General features: G+C 45.0%; 1 long non-coding RNA gene across 1 annotated transcript; it reads left to right on the top strand.

Moving 5' to 3' along the window:
* The first annotated feature begins 15 nt into the window (after positions 1-15).
* On the top strand, positions 16-4,516 carry LOC139436766 (uncharacterized). Its single transcript, XR_011646179.1, has 2 exons — positions 16-1,882; positions 3,177-4,516. It is a non-coding gene; the product is annotated as an uncharacterized lncRNA (long non-coding RNA).
* The last annotated feature ends 12,479 nt before the right edge of the window (positions 4,517-16,995 follow it).

The raw sequence follows: 16,995 nt of genomic DNA, 5'->3' as shown, positions 1-16,995 counted from the left end.
ATTTTTTTCCAACAGGTTTGGGGGCTCATCTGGGATTCTGAGCCTTCAGAGAGCAGACCCCTGGAGTGGACGACGAGAAGGCACGCCCCACTGTTTAAGTGGTCTTGGACTCCACCGGCAGGGGCCCCACTTCTTGCAGCCAAGAGGCCCAAGAACAGATGCTTAGATCTGCCAATTGTGGACCAGAAAAAGGGAAGGGAAAATCTTCCTCTCGTTGGCCAGGTGACTCCATGCATGGACCAAGGTAACAAGAAAGGCTATTAAATATTACCTTGGTGGATGGGAATTCTAATGAGTCTGAGGTTCACTGTATGTGCCTGAGAATTGTGACATACGGTGGGAAGTGAGTGCAGAGTCCCGATTCGCATTTCCCTTCTCCCTTGAGGGAAAGGGCCAGAGACGGACAAAGCAAAAGATTCAAAAGAAAGAGACCCAGACAAGATTCAGAATGGGAAATAGAGGCAGTCGGTCAACTGGGAAAAAGCAGAAGGGGGTATGTGCAGGATCCCCCCGAGACATTCCTCCAGATACTCCACTAGGGAGGATGTTAAGGCATTGGACCGATAGTGATTGGACCAAGGGAAAAGACAAGAAGAAAATGATTCAATACTGCTCTTGTATCTGGACCAAGGAAAGTATTTTACTGCCTGGTGTATTCTGGCCAAAATATGGGTCAGATGAGGATTGGCTTTGTGCTGACCTTGTACTGTATGTTAATGGAAAAATACCCTTCTCCAAAGAAGAGTCTGACTATGCCATGTGCTGGTTAAAGGGAAAGGGGGCCACTTTCTATCCTATGAAAGCTGAAAATCCAGGCTCCAAGACTAAGCTTGCAGAAACTAAGGCTGCGGAAACTAAGGCTGCAGAAACAAAAGCTGTAGAAACTAAAGCCTGGGACCCCCTGTCTAATCTCCCTCCTCCACATGTTCCCCCTCCCCTCCCAGGAAAAAGGTCATTAGACATGGAGGGCCCAATAGAACCCATTCTAAACCCTTGGGAACTGGAGAATCAAGCTGGGTCAACAGCCACACCGGTTACCTCCCACCAACAGCTGAGGAAAGAACTGGAAGAGTGTAAGAAAGATATACACAGTTTTCCATTCGCCAGAGCATCTGAGGAGAAGAGAGTGAAAAAACAAAACTCCATTCAGCCGTTGTATCCGCTGAGAGAAGTCCCAATGGGGCCAGGGGAGATTGGCTATGTCAATGCCCCAGTGACAAGTACTGAAGTAAGGAACTTCAAGGAGGAGATGAAATCTCTAATGGAAGATCCAGTGGGGCTGGCTGAACAAGTAGATCAATTCCTGGGTCCTAGATTATACACCTGGCCTGAACTTATGTCCATACTGAATATCCTCTTTACGGGAGAAGAAAGAGGAATGGTGTGGAGGGCAGCTATGAAGGAGTGGGACAGGCAGCATCCACCTGGACAGGGGGTGATGGCAATAGAACAGAAGTTCCCAAACACAGACCCTAATTGGAATCATAATGACCTGGGTGACAGAACACAAATGAAAGATTTTAGAGACCTCATTATACAGGGGATCAAATTGGCCATACCCAAATCTCAAAACTTGAAGAAGGCCTTTGAAGTAGCCCAGGAGAAGGATGAAATGCCCTCTGCTTACCTGCAACGATTGAGGGACCAAGTGAGGAAATATTCAGGGATGGATCCTGAAGATCCTGTGGCTCAGGGAATGTTAAAAGTCAGCTATGTAAAAGGTTCTTGGCCTGACATTCAGAAGAAGATTCAGAAAAAAGAAGGATGGATGGATAAGCCGTTGGAAGAGTTATTGAGAGAATCCCAGAAAGTGTTTCTAAGAAGAGAGAAGGAAAAGCAGAAACAGAAAGCAAAGGTGGTGATTAGCAAAGTCGATCAAATGGTAAGAAAAAGACTGGAGATGGGTCAGGGAGGGAATAGGCAGAGGCAAGATAAAGATGCAACTTGGTCTTATTTAGATAAGGGGACAAGGAGAATGCAAGGCTCTGCAGGGTGCTCTGACTGGGAGGATGGGTCATTTCAAAAGGGATTGCCGGAGTTTAATGAAAGAGAGTCCGGTAATTCCCCTCATGAATTTTGAGCATTCAGGGGGTCTGAGGCTCCTCACTTCTAAAGCCCACTGGGAGCCTTTAGTTAACCTAACGGTGGGCCCCTGTCATAAAAAAATTACATTTCTTGTGGACACTGGCAGAGCCTGATCCTCTGTGACTTATTTCCCCAGAGGAACCAAATTTTCTGGAAGTTCCCTTATAGTCTCATGGGTAAAAGGAGAATGATTTGAGGTCCCCATTCTTTCTACCACTAATATTTGTTAGGTAGACAATCAAACTGTAAGCCCTTTGTTGTACATCCCAACCATGTAGAAACATGTAGAGACCCATCATTTCCTATATTTGTGAATGAAATGCATGTGTTTCCTGGGCCTATAGATGACAGACTACCCTTAAAACCTGATGAAGAAGGGAGGAAATATATAATCTTATCCTTCCTTTTGATCATACACCATTATATATTGGAAAAAGTCGCCCTTGCATTCCAACAAAAAATTGGACTATGGTTACCATGACAAATAATGGTACAAAATTATTCATAACTTTGTTTCCTTCATATAATTCTTCAGTAACTGAAAAGCAAAATGATAATTGTCCACCCGAAAATCCTGAAAACAGGGATGGCAGGAATGCCATATAGGAAGAGGATCTGTCATTTTTAATGATTCCTATTGAATAGTGAGGGAAAGTGCTTCTATGGAGACCCCCAAAGAATATAATTGTAGATTTATATGGTATGGACTTAACAAGGGTCAACAAGTTAGACATATGCAATTTCCTTTTTCAGAATCTCTATTCTTGGGTGAACAAGTGGTATATGCTAACAATTTTACTGTTTGGAAATGTAAAGGAAAATGTTTACCAACCCCTTGAATTAATGACACCTATAGTCTTAATATACATAAAAACTTGTGGAAAGTATTTCTTGGAATTGCCCCTGCTTATGAATGGATTGATAATTACAGTCAAACAGGTTAATATCTACAATTAAATCAAATCTATACATTGAAAGCATGTGTCAGGGATCCTTTCATATTCATTATTGGAAAAATAACTATAAAAGATAATGCCTTGTTTTATAAAAATGGTGCCTTGTGTACTTATCTGTCAGAAAGTGTGTTGCAGGATTGAGACACCGTCACAATAGCCAGAAGACGACGAGGTATATGGATTCCCATGCAAATGAACCGAATATGGCAGTCATCATGTGAAAGTCAGCTATTGCTACACATGGCGCAAGAAATCATGAAATGGACAAAAAGATTTATTGGACTCCTAATAATTAGTATAATGGGACTAATTGGAATCATCAGAGCTGCTGCAACTGCTGCTGACGCTTTGCATCACACTGTTCAGACTCAATAATACGTGCACGATTGGCATAAAAATGCTAGTGATTGGTGGCATAGCCAAGAACACATTGATGAACAGTTTAATAATCGGGTTAATGATTTAGAAATAGCTGTTTTGCATATTGGAGATAAATTGTATAATTTAAACTTGTTAAGGGGATTGAAATGTGATTGGAATGAAAGCCACTTTTGTATTACTCCTCTTGTCTGTAATTCATCTGATATAGAAAAAAAGATTAATCATTTGCTAGGCCAGAAAAGTAATATCTCTCAGGAAATAATTGAATTACAAAGAAAAATATTAGAAATGTCTCAAAATCAAAATCATGTAGCCAATATCAAGGATATTTTCTCAGATGATTCACATATTACACATATCACATATTATCACATATCACATTTAACCCAGTTACTTGGTGGAAATCACAGCATTTCCTGTCAGCTTTAGGAATAGGGTTAATCATATTTGTTCTGTTGCTCATGATTCTTGCCTGTGCTGGACACTGCTTTTGAAGAACATTGCAAAGCATAATAGCCAAGAGACATGCGAATAATCTGGTTCTAGGAAAAGCACTTCAAACACTTCCCCTAGTCGAAGAGCTTGGCTGATAGTCAATGACAGGTAAGACTCTTAGAGGAGGGCAACCTAAGACAGGCACAGTCACCTCGACTAAAACAAAAAGGGAAGATGTTGGAAACTGAGGCACAGTGGCCTCACAAGGAGAAACGTGCTGTCTCCATGCTAGTGCTGTCTCCATGCTAGTGCTGTCTCCATGGCTATGCTTGCACTCTCAGGAATGCAGTAATTAAGAGTTCCCGACAAATGGGATGAAGCAGTTAAAGGCTGAAAGAAAAGATGAGCACATACCTTTTGTAGTGAATAGAAAACATAGACTTTGTACCTTCAGATGAGATTTTTAAAAATTCCTTAGACTATGGGTAATTCTGACAGTTAACTGCATGTTACTGTTTGTTGTCACATAGGCTATGTGTTGCTCCTTGTTCTCATATAGGCTACATGTTCCTGCTTGTTATCACGTAGATTGGGGTATATAGAGAGCTCCTTGTAAACAATAAAGTTGTCTGATGAGTCTCTACTTGCAGACCCCCTGATCGCAGCTCTCTTGTTCTTTCTTTTTCTTTCTTTCTCTTTCTTTCACTCTCCTTTTTTCTTTCTTTCATTCCTGATACACTTCAGGTCCAAATCTCCAACAATCCCCAAGGAAATTGGAATCGCTGTATTCTCTGAAAAGGAAGTAAAAGAACTAGAACAACTGGGGCCACCTTAGATAACCAAGGGAAGTGGCTCCTCCCAGACAACCAGCAGTTGTTGAATAAGCAAATAATGAGGGAATTACTAGCAGTTTTACACCAAGGTAGTCACTGGTGAGTAGAGGGCATGTATGACCTCATCCTCAAGCATTTTGGGTGTATGGGCCTTTCTACTATAGCGACACAAATAAGTGAACCATGCCTAATCTGTCAGAAAGTTAATCAGAAAGTCTTAAGGAAGCAAGTGCCGGGGGTAGAGAGCCTGGTCTCAGACCATTCCAGAGCATTCAGGTTGATTATACTCAATTGGCCCATGTAGGTCGACTAAAGTATGTTCTGGTAATTGTGGATCACCTGACAGGGTGAGTAGAAGCATACCCTCTTGCTTCAGCTACATCATCAGGGACTTCAAAAATTATCCTTGAAGAAAGCATTCCTGGATATGGGTTAGTAGAAAACATAGATTCAAACAATGGTAGTCACTTTACATCCAGAGTGTTGCAAAATATTATGCAGGGTCTAGGTGTCACATGGAATTTCCATACACCCTGCACCCACAATCCTCAGGGAAAGTGGAAAGAATGAACCAAACCTTAAGAAAACATCTCTCTAAGTTGGTCTTAGAAACCAAATTACCATGGGTTAAATGTTTACCAGTAGGTCTGTTAAGAATCGAAACTGCCCCTAGGAGGGAACTGGGAATTTCTCCTTATGAAATGCTTTCTGGTCTGCCCTTCCCTGGGAAGCCTGGAGAATTCCCCTCCTTTGAGTTGAAGGATCTCTTTCTTCAAAATTATATACTGTCCTTGACTTCTACTTTGTCATCCCTCAGACATCAGGGTTTGCTGGCTCAAACTGCCTCTCAAATTTGCAGTCCACCAACAGCAACCTGGCAGCTGGGTCCTAATCAAGTTGTGGAAAGAGTCCAAACTCCAAACGATGTGGGAAGGACCTTATCAAGTCTTGCTGACAACTGAAACAGCAGTCCTAATGGCAGAAAAAGGCTGGACTCATTACACTCGAGTAAAGGGACCAGTACCTCAACTGGACAATACGTTCCCAACAACTTCGTCTGAGTCTTGGAAAATAATTTCTGCCCCAGATCCCTTAAAGATCACACTGAAAAAACAATTACTGGGGGGCGGTGAGAAGGGAATTGAGGTGTGTATTGTCCTAGTCAACAATGACCCCCATCCTATCAGACTACCAAAGGAGAAACTCAGACCTTAATTTACAGATGAAAATAATCTTACTAGCCATGATGTTTCCAACCCAAGAAGCAATTAGCCCCATCAAATTAGTTAAAAATGTGACTGAAGGTCTGGAATCCCAGATGGTGCAGTTTGATGCCTGCCAAATAATAGACTGTGGGAATTTAGAGCACCAGTGCTGGCTGAGTGGGAAAAATAAATACCTATGCCCAGAGCTGTGGGGAATGCCTAGTCAAGCCCCTCCTTGCCCCTCCTGGGATGATATATGGTGGACTACCCAGTTTAAGGGATGGACCATGAATAGGGATGGGTCTCACCAAGTTCAAGGCCATTAAAGGCTTAGGTAACCTTTTATAAAGGTAACACCCCACCAGACTGCAAAAGCCTTCAGTAGTAGTAACTATTAAGAAAGCAAACAAACTGGAAGCTGGGAGCAGTGGTAGGGACCAAGTGGTCAATAGAGTATATGGAATGGGACCAGATGTTACAGGTAAAGATATGGGTGTCCTTCCTCCCCCTGTAGACATGACATCGACAATGCCCTCTCTACTAACCCTTCAGAAAGACCACAGGAAAACTCACCTAAGGCCAGTTCCTCAATTCAAAATGATCCCAAAGCAGTTAGGATACTTAAGGCAGAAGATTTAAAGCAAACCATAGAAATGGAGGCAGGATATAGGGACAAAAGTGCCTGGGTTGAATGGATCAAATATACAGTCCAGAGTACAGTCCAGAGTACAGTCCATAAACAAAAGCAACTGTTATGCTCGTACAGCAGGCCAGCCCACAGCTTAAATTGTACCCTTTCCGCTTGGTATGGAAAAGCATGAAAATGCTAAGACTGGTGAAAATTGTAGTACGTTGTCCTCTCTCTGCATCGGTCAAAATCGGATACATCAAGGCCATATCTGCCTCTTATCTGGGCCCACGAAATCATTCTGCATGTCTCTCTAGACAGGGGAAAGGATTCCAGGACCTTGGAACTATGGCCTCATATACACAAGTGTGGAATGTAAGCAGTGATCGTACTGACAATTTCTCCAGTTTGTTCAGACCTCGAGGAGACCTGTGGTGGTACTGTGGAAAGGGTGTTCTCCAACCAATACTGCCTGAGAGGTGGGGCAGAACCTGTGCTCTGGTCCGATTGGCTATCCCATTCACCTTGCCATTTGAAAAAGATGCAAGAATATCATCCCACTGAGGGAGTGAGAAAGGAAGTTTCCTTGGTTCTTTTGATGAGTGGATCTATTTAGACAATATGGGAGTTCCTCAAGGAGTCCCAGATGAATTTAAGGCTATAAATCAGGTAGCAGGGGGGTTTCAGTCATTCTTGTTCTGGTGGATCACCATTAATAAAAATGTAGACTGGATTAATTATATGTATTATAATCAACAGGGATTTATTAATTATACCAAGAATGCAGTTCAGGGAATTGCAGAACAGTTAGGTGCTCCTAGCAGAATGGCATGGGAAAATAGAATGGCCTTAGATAGGATGCTAGCTGAGAAAGGGGGAGTCTGTGTTATGATTGGAGGTAGTTGCTGTACATTCATCCCTAATAACATTGCCCCTGAAATCTAAAGCTTTATAAGGCCTAACAGCCCTATCTGAGGAATTAGCAGAGAATTCTGGCATCAGTAATTCACTCACAGGTTGGCTGGAAAATTGGTTTGGAAAATGGAAAGGGGTTGCACTGTCTATCTTAACTTCCCTCATTATCTCAGCGGGGGGCTTACAACAGTCGGACTCTGTATCATTCCCTGTGCATGAGGGCTAGTTCAAAGACTCATTGAAACTGCCCTAACCAAACAAATCCCCATACAGTGTAGGCAAAACAATCTGTACGCCCTTAAAGAAGGAGATTCTTACTATGAAGAGTGTGAGATAGCGCTTAGAAAATTTGAAGAAAGGACATGTGAAAACTAAAAAGAGTTTAAAAGAAAGAGGGGCAATTGTAAGAAATGAAGATGGGTTTAGTTTTCACATAAAGGAAGAAAATATTGATTACTGTAACCTGGGAGCCTATGCCTCAGTTTCCCACTCCTGGGGTAAGCAGGAACAAAAGAAACCAGTTTAAGCCAGCCCTATAGGCAGTCAAAAAGATGCCCAAGAAAGAGCCAAGTAAATACCTATTCAGCACTAAATTCCATTCCTTATTTGGCAAAGGGAAGCAGGTAAAAACTAAAATGGTTGGAATGTGATGGGGGAAGCTCTGAATCACAAACTTTTGCATGGGAAAGTTCGATCATCTCGGATAAGCTGTAACTTCTGAAGTATCCAATCTATGGAGAAACAGAGGAAAGGATTGCATGCCAGGCTTAGGGGTATAAATAGTGTCACTTTTCTTTGTTAGGCATACCAGCCACGTTTTCTGGTTGTGCGCCCCTTCTTGCAAGACTGAGAATAAATTCTTTTCTTCTCCACAATCAGGCAAGCCTTATTTTCTTCCAGAAGAAGATTTCTTTCCAGCACTGAACAAGGTGTAAAAAGTTTGTTACTTTATTTCGACTTGAGGAAGATGGATCTGGCATTCTGCATGAATCTGGATAAAGTTTTCATATGGTTAATATGATGTTCATTCTGAAAGAAACAAACTTAATTATAATTTTGGATTGCCTGTTTTTTAAAAGAGGACATTGGATTACCATTTACTTAACAATGCACCTAGCGGTGACTTTCAGACAGATTTTATTACCACAAGGTTACCTTTTGCCATCAATACCAACCTAGGTTTTTAGTTCCAATGACTTCTAGAACTAGAACTGTTTAGATGTTTCAGTTTGGAAGATGTTTTCACAAACTTTTTTACAATTAATCACAACCTCATAGACTAGCTACCTTACATTTAAATAAACTTATTAGGGAAGTGTACTTGGCCCTGTGGATAGGGCGTCCGTCTATCACATGGGGGGTCTGCAGTTCACAGCCCGTGCCTCCTTGACCCGTGTGGAGCTGGGCCATGCACAGTGCTGATGCGCACAAGGAGAGTCAAGCACCACAGGGGTGTCCCCCACATAGGGGAGCCCCATGCAGAAGGAGTGCACCCCGTAAGGAGAGCTGCCCAGTGCTAAAGAAAGTTCAGCCTGCCCCAGAATTGCACTGCACACATGGAGAACTGATGCAGCAAGGTGACGCAACAAGAAGAAACACAGATTCCCATGCCACTGACAACAGAAGTGGAAAAAGAAGAACAAACAGCGAATAGACACAGAGAACAGATAACTGGGGTAGGGGGTGGATGGGGACAGAAATAAATTAATAAATCTTTTTTTAAAAAATGCCAAACACAGATTTTGAAGTTGAGGTTTATACCTTTTTTTTCCCTGTAGTTTTAGGACCCTCACTGTTGACTGCATTTATTCAAACCTTCAAAAGGGCTATCAGGTAATTAGAGGTTTATTGTATTCAAGCAATAGCCTCCTTCCTCAGTCCAAGGTATTTTACCCATTTAGAGCTTTAAACATTTCAAAGCATAGACTTACAAAGAGAGATATTTCCCATACCTCCCCCCTTCCAGTTTGGTCAATGACTTGATAGGAATGTGGCTTATAAATAGAAGGTGAGGACTGACTGCAAATGGGCAAGCTGCTCCCCCTTCCCAGGGAGGAGCGGAAAGAAGATAATGGGAGGAGGGGAAAGAAGTTGCTAAAATTAGTCTGAAAGTACATGGTTTTGCATGGAGTTTTGCTTCACAAACTACAGTCTACGCACTGCACTGTCAATGGCAAAAGAGGGTTCCAGCTCAACCAAATTCCAAAATTCCACCACTTTACATAACCACACAACTCCAACACCAGCATTGAGCTGACACAAATAGAGGCACAAAACTCATTAATCTGACCCACAAGTTTTATATATATCATCTTCAGCATGACTGCCCCCACAGCCATTACAAACTTTAGAAAGAGAGAACACTTAACATTAACATTTGATATAAAGCGAATTCATTTGCTATTCAGTACCATATCAAAAGATTCCAGCTAGACCTTTTTCATTGTTTAACTTGACACCCAGACCAAGCTCCACTAAAAAAAGGGCCGATTCATTTTCCTGTGACCAAGTTTTTCAAAATCGAGACCAAATTCCAGGATGTTGGACTCGAACCTATAAACATCCCTTCCTACTATAATTAAGCCTTTATTACCTCAGTGGAGACAAAACCAGTACCAAATTCTAACATGCAGTTAGACAAAACCCACTCTTTCCCCTCTGACCACAAAGGCCTCCACCCTCTGCCTGTAGCCCCCAGACCCTGCTTAAACGTCTGCTCTTCTGCTAGGCCATGCAGGTGCCAGGAATTGGCCAGGTAGCTTTCTGCATCCTGGCAGGGCTCGAGGCCTACTGGCTGCTCCAGCAACAGGAAGGTCTTGACCTTAGGGTCTCTGTGGGGAACAGAGCTTTTCTCGGTTTACTGGGATGATGGCCTATGGGAGCACCTGCTTGTCTGCTGTTCTTCTCTGGTCTTTGCTGAGACGCATGTTTGACCTTTGGTTGACTCTACTAGTGTCACCAAGAGAATAACCCTGGCTCCTCCCATGGGGGCAGGGCAGGAGGGGCCCCAAGCAAAGTGAAATATGGAGCCTGGTAAGCAGGACCACCTGCAGGGATGGGTGGACCAGGAATGTGTGACTGGGGGGCAGCTTTGGGGGGAGCCCCCTCATACCTCATGGTAAAAGAACTGCAATGGAGGTGACAGCCCTGAGTTCTAGACATAGGTATTCTGGACAAAGTTTTTTTTTTAATTTATATAAATCTTGTTCCCTCATCTTTTGGTGTGTCACTTTGCTGCACAGGGGCCTGTGCCTCTTGGCAGGTCTGGGAAGCCTTTCTTTTTTTAACCAGGAGGTCCTGGGATCAAAGCCCAGTCCTCCCCATGGTAAACGGGAGCTCTACTGCTTGAGCCACAGCTGCTCCCCTTGATCCTTTCTTTACATCACTCTTTGCCTTCTCTTACTAAGTCTGCTTTGTGGAAACTCTTTCATGCCTTCCCTGATACGAGGAGAGAATCAGACCTGTGTCTGAGCCAAACCTGATCAGTGGGAGGGGTGGTGCCTGAGGGGGTTGGTCATCTCAGCTGGGTCCCAGGGCAACAGATGGAGGAAAGACACCTGAGGTGGATCCGCTGAAGCATGTGCAGGAGAGAGGACAATTCTGCTGAGTCTCCAAGATGAGAAGGATGAGGCTCAGCCCCTTAGCCCCATCCAGGGTGTCTTTCTCCACTACAGAGGCAGGAAGGCCCAGCTTCATTTCCCAGAATCCCCTGTGCAGGATTCCGGACACCAGTCAAGATGATTTAAGTAGAAGCAGTTCTGTGAGACTGAGGAGGTGGTGGAATGCAGGCAGGACTCATCTTTCTGCCTTTTTGTCTATTTTCTGTGGACCAGCAAGGTGGTGGAGATGTGAAGTTCGCCGTATCCACTCACTAGCTTTGTGGGTGTCAGGTGGCAGCTGCAGTGGCAGAAGCTTCCTGAACACGGAGCGCAGCGTTGGTGGTATGTCCTTGAGCTCAGAGCTCCTGTAACAACATCACAGACAGGTGCTCCAGGGCAGGTCATTTGGCTGGTGTTGTGGGGCTGATCAGAGAGCCGGGTCTTGCAGGAGCCGGCGCCTCCACCCTCCCCATGACTGAGCACAGAAAGCCCTTGGAAAGCTCTTGGATTCTGCTTGGAACAGCCAGACTAGGTTCTGATCCTGCATCGACTCTCAGCTGGGATGAGTGACTGAAGCCTTTGCTGTTGGGTGGCAGGAGACCCTCTAGCGGGACAGCACCAGTTTTGGAAATGGTCCCCAATCACCGCATGGTCGTCTCAACCCCTTCCCAAAGTGCTGGTGAGGTGGGGACACCCGGGGTAGGGGCTCCAGTTTGATGAAGGAGGTGGAGCCTGTTAAGGAGGCTCTGCCTGAAAGAAAACAAAACCCTGGGATAATCTCCCTCTGCTCGACATGGTCACCCATTCCTGGGATTCGGGATAGAGTCCATTGTCCCTTACGTACAAATAAAATAGCCTATAACTTTAAAAATTTATTTTTATGTAACTGTGAAAAATTACTCAGTTTACACAAGATAGCTGCAATAACAGTACATCCGGTTTAGTTAGTGGTTCCCCCATCAGCCCTTTTTGTTCATTACTCAGTCATTTTTTTACTTGATTTTTTAAAAAGATTTATTTTTATTTCTCCCCTCAGTCCCCACCTGTCCCCCACCCCCCATGGTCTACTCTGTGTGTCCATTTGCTGTGAGTTTTCTGCATCTGCTTGTTAGGTGGCTCTGGGACCTTCCGGAGTGGGAGAGAGCTGTTTACTCTCTTCTGCCACCTCATGTCACTATTCTGCTTCATCTTCTTATTTTCTGTCCTCTTTGTCTCTTGTTGCATCATCTTGCTGCATCAGCTCTGCATGTTAGTTGGCACTCCTGCGTGGGGCCACAATGCCATGGGGGCGGCACTCCACAGGGCCAGCTTTCCTTCACCAGGAGGCCCTGGGCATTGAACCCAGGACCTCCTATATGGTAGGTGGGAGCCCAATTGGTTGAGGCACATATGTTTGTCCATTTCTCAGTCTTGAGGGATTTGGGATGATGTCCACTCTGACTGATTAGAGGCCACAGTTATTGAAAGCCTAAGGGAAACAGAAATACAAAACTAAATCACCAAAATCCAATTTCTCCAAATCCAGGTGTTCAGTTCCCCAATTGTTCAAAGCTTCTGCTTCTCTCACCTGATGGAAACCTCGACCCAGAGCACGAGTCCTCCTTCTGGGTAGAGAGTGGGGAGGTGTGAGGAGTGCCAGTTATTTGTTCCTGAGTAAGGGGAGCAGGCCTGACCTTCCTTTAGATGTCCACAGGCCCATCTGGCAGGAGAAATAATGGCAATGACAACATTTTTTAGTGCCTACCATGTGCCAAGTCCCAGTGCATCTCACCCCCGGAGAGGCCGGGTGTTACTTCTTGCTGCCTGCATAACTCTCCCTTTTTTAGCTTTAAGTGGAAAAAAAAATGTCTCATGGAAAGTGCCTACTAGGGGCACTCTGTTTAAAATGGCACCTGCTTCGAGGTCTTCTCATTTACCTCTCAGGTAGCTAGGAAGACAGAGGAAAAGACAAAGCTTGCAGCAGCAGTGGAAACTCACGCAGGAGTGCCTCCATTGCTGGAGAAGTTCTACCCCTACCTACCATACTCCAGGAGCAGGCCTGAGAAGCATGATGTGGAACAAGTGGACACCCTGCATTTTGAAACAGAGCAACTCTGTCCAATAAGAAATAGGTAAAAGTTTAGGCCACAGCTTCCCACCCTTGTCCCCTTTGCTCAGAGACCTGGCACCCATACCATCAGCCAACTAGGCAGCCCTTCCTTCTTTGCAACAGCACCATACACTGACATAGCTGTGTGGTCCCATCCTTATCCCAAGGACTGACTCTAGCAAGCTGGCATTTAACTGGACAGCAAGGAAGTTAGGACTCAGAGAATAAAATGGCAGTACTTGAGGATGGCATAAATGTGGATCCAAAAGGAAGGGCTGGAGGCAGGAGCAAACCTAGTGAAAGCAATGTATTCTGAGGTGCAGAGGTGCTCAGGTACGTCAGGCAGTCTGGAAAGGAGAAAAGCCTTGGTAGGCCATTAGATCAGTGCGAGATGAGTGCAACTGGAATAGGAGCTGTGGACCTCAACCAAGTGATATCATCAGTCTAGAAGAGGATACTTATCCACCAGTATTCTATAGGTATGTCTAATTCACTCATCCACCTAATCACTCTTTCATTCATTTACTCAACAAATACATATTATGGGGGCAGGTATTTATGGCAAAAAAAGTGAAAGATTTTGCCTGAATAAGCAGGTTCTTGTTTCCACATGTTTCACTGCAAGCACCATATATTCATGCTTTCTCGTTCATTGTCCCAGAAATTTCTGTGGAGTAGGTTATATTTTTCAGAAGAGGAAGTTGAGGCTCAGTGAGAGGATGTGACTTGCCCAAGGTCACATGGCGAGTGTCAGACTCCTGTGTCTCAGTTCTTACCCACCGTCGATTTTGAATGATACCTCTTTTTAATCACAAAGAATATCAGTCCCTTCTTTCCTTGTTCATGTCACTAGAAGCTTGCATCATATCAGAGGGTTATTATCAGTTAGAGAGTGGGCTCTCTCAGATGTCAAATCTTCAGGACTAAGTTAATAGTCCTTTATGTTCCAGGTGCTAACACAATGTCTGTCATATGAGTCATCAAGGAATATATTTGAGTGAATGAATACATTAGGAGTAACTATACTTCTTCTGCCTTTAACACAGGGTTATGAGGAACCAATGAGATTGACACAGATGAAAATTTGTGTCAGCTAAATGCTATGTGGTGTCAAGGTATCAACACCAAATCACTCTCAGGTTTAACATGTTAGCTCACATGAGTTTATGATTGCTTTCCTTCAGAACAGATGGCTAACACACAAGAGGCCAGAAAGTTAGAGCTGAGGTTGCTTCAGGGGGAAGAAGGAATAAAGGGAAGGATGTGGCTCACACAATTGGGTGCCCGTCTACCATATAGGAGGTCCAGGGATCCATTCCTTGGGTCTCGTGCTGAAGGCCAGCTGATTCATGTGGTGAGCTGGCACGAGCAGAGTGCCGGCCCATGTAGGAGAGCAGGCCCACAAGGAGAGCTGATGCAAGCAAGATGATGCAAGAAAAAGAGACACAGAAGAGAGATAATAAAAGATGCAGCAGGACAGGGAGCTGAGGTGGTACAAGAGATTGCGCAACCCTCTCCCATTCTGGATGGTCCCAGGATTGGTTTCTGGTGCCGACTAAAGGGAAGACAAGCAGACAGAGAAGAACACACACCCAATGGACACAGAAAGCAGACAGTGAATGCAAACACAATGGAGGACGGGAGAAATAAATACATAAATCTTAAAAACAGAAAAGAAGAAGGAGTAAAGTCTGGGGTTCTCACACTGGACTCCTGATGTACACTTCTTGCCCACTCAAGAGTTTGGCAATAAAATAGAAAAATGATATTTATGCTGTTCTTAAGGAAAACTAAGTGAATAGGTGAACTATCTCCATTTTAAGCTTCATTCCTACACAAATGGTTCTTGCGGCCTTCTATCTGCCTACCAGAAGATAACATCAAATTTACTGAGGTTTAAAAACTAGTTTTTCTTAAAAAAATCCTTTTTTTCAAGAAAAGTGGCTGATGTTTACTGTGAAAAATGCAAACAATCTAAAAGATGGGATGCACAGATCATATCTCACTCCCAGACTCACTGCTCGGGAACCATGGTTTACAATTTGGTGTGTCCTCTTCTTTTTCCTTTGCCCTTCCCTTAGAGAGTGGCATGGCTGGGAGCTGGGGAGGAGGTGGGGCCAAGCAGATGGCAGGGAGCCAAGTGAGTGGCTGGTGTGCTTAGGAAATTGGCTATGCACAGAGGCTGGGCAAATAAATCAATATATTGAGGATAATGAGGGTCAGGATTCCCTCTATTGGAGAAGGGAATTAAAATTGAGGAAAGGGGAAAGACTAGAGAGAAATCTGAGGTGTTGGGTTGGAACTGGAAATATTAATGTGCATTCATGGCTTTCAAAATAAACACATGTATAAGATATGCACACACATCGATGTAGATAAGGTGATTATGTGTAAGCACACAAGCCTTCTGTAGGCTGAATCTGCCCAGTGTTTCCTCATGTGGAGACTTAGCTCAGGCCTTCTTGGCAGGGATCCCATAGAAACGGAGCTCGGCTTTTCTCCTCGCATCTCATCAGGAGTTTCAGGATGTTACCTGTGCCACCACTGCTGATGCTAACCTTGATCACCTGGTCAAAGGGGTGCCTGCCAGGTGGTTTCACCCTAAACTGACTAGTTTTCCTTTTGTCATTGAGAACTATTTCGTGAGGAGCAACTCCTTGGTGTGCACTGTTGACTCCCTGATGGTGGCCAAATTGGTGGCATCTATTGTGAGAGAGCACTTTCCCTTCTCCAATTCGTATCAGTATGGGCCCATGAATTTCTGGAATCAGCATAGCCCAGACACAATGAGAATTTCTTCTTCCTCTTCCTTCCTCCCTCCCTGTTGGAACATCATTTCTGCCACTTAAATAGTCCAGAAAAAGAAGAATGAAAATGGGACAATTCATAGAAAAGGGTAATAGCAAATGTGATTAAATAGTAGAGAGAAATGGAGGCAGGAGCTCTTTGCTATTATTCTTTCACCTTTTCTACAACATTTATGTGAAAATGGATTTTTTAAAAGGGGCATGTGCAGTCAATTTGTGTCTATGCATACGTGTACGTGCATGTGAATTTATGCATATGTACCGGTGTCTTTTTGAATACACATGTAGGAATAGGGCTGGAATCGTCTATTATGGACTTGCTTCCCTCCCGCGCCCGCCCCCCGCCCGGGGATGGCAGGTGCAGTCAATTTAAGGAACCAGTGCTGTTCGTCAAGGCTCATGGCAATCACCGGTGGAGCTAGTTAAAAACCGATCCCTGCCCTTAACCCTGGCGGCCCAATTTTCCCTGAGCGCGGCCTCTCCTCTGCCCCAGCAGGGCAGGGGCTGTGGGGGGCGGGCCCGGCCTCGCGCTCAGCCATGGACGCTGCGCCTGAGCCGTCAGGGCCCAGCCCGGCGCCGCCGCCTTCCTGGACGCCCCGGAGGCCGAGGTGCTGCAGGACGTGCTGCGGGAGCAGTTCGGGCCGCTGCCCAGCTGGCTGCCATCTGCCGGCTCAGGCGTCTGCCCTCGGCGACTACTCGGCGACCCAGGACGTGCAGTTGGCGCTGGAGCGGCGGCGCGGGGCCAAGGCCAAGGAGCGCGGGCGTCCAGGGCAGTCGCTGCTCCGCGGCCTCCGACCCCTTCCCGCGGGCGGCCGGGCCCTGCCCTCTCAGCCTCCACGGGCGGCCTTGCTCCCCGCGGCTTTGGACCTCCTGAGGTCCTCCTCGTGCGCCTGGTTGGCCGGGAAGTGACGGTGGCTTTGGTGCCCTTACCATAACCGGCTGCTTTTTGTGCGCCCCACGTGTGGGCTCCTCATCGCCTGCGCTTTGGCGGGAACCGGGTCCCAGAAGGGGACAGCTGAGGCTCCCAACAGCTGCAAAAACGTCTCCACCTACAGGTGCTTT

The sequence above is a fragment of the Dasypus novemcinctus genome, chromosome 17 (genome assembly GCF_030445035.2).
Source record: "Dasypus novemcinctus isolate mDasNov1 chromosome 17, mDasNov1.1.hap2, whole genome shotgun sequence".
NCBI lineage: Eukaryota > Metazoa > Chordata > Mammalia > Cingulata > Dasypodidae > Dasypus > Dasypus novemcinctus.
Note: the sequence above shows the minus strand (reverse complement) of the source record. Positions and strands in the feature narration are given on the sequence as shown.